This window comes from Eurypyga helias, unplaced genomic scaffold (genome assembly GCF_000690775.1).
Source record: "Eurypyga helias isolate BGI_N326 unplaced genomic scaffold, ASM69077v1 scaffold31585, whole genome shotgun sequence".
Lineage (NCBI taxonomy): Eukaryota > Metazoa > Chordata > Aves > Eurypygiformes > Eurypygidae > Eurypyga > Eurypyga helias.
In genome coordinates this window covers 1-464 of record NW_010251291.1, presented here as the reverse complement: position 1 = coordinate 464, position 464 = coordinate 1, and positions in this window count along the sequence as shown.

Here is a 464-nt window from a genome sequence, read left to right as displayed (position 1 = left end):
CTTGGCCTGCGGGTTTCCCTGGGGCTCTGCGTGCACACACAGCCGCTGGGAAAGGTGCTGCCCATCCCCTGCAGACGGCTGGCTGACTCCCTCCTCTTGGGAACGCCAGTCAGGGTCGCTGCCACGTGGGCTGCGCTGTCTCCGGCGTTCCGTGGGAGCGCGGAACGCAGCAGCTCTCTGCCCGGCATCCCCGAGGGGACACTCTTAGGACCACAGTCCCTGCTGTTCGCTGTCACGTGGTGTAGATGAGATCTCACGGTAGAGATGCTCACGCCGTGAATGGGTGTCTGCGCCGAGTGCGGTGTCTGGGCTCCCGCTGTGTCCATGGGAGTTCATGTGCTTCAGTGCTGAGGTTTAGGGCACGATGGAGCTTACCCAGCAGAAGCCTTTCCTGTAGGATTGTGCCAAGTCAGCCCTGAACCCACTGACAAGTGGATTGAATCCCAGCCCCAGGCCAGGCTGGG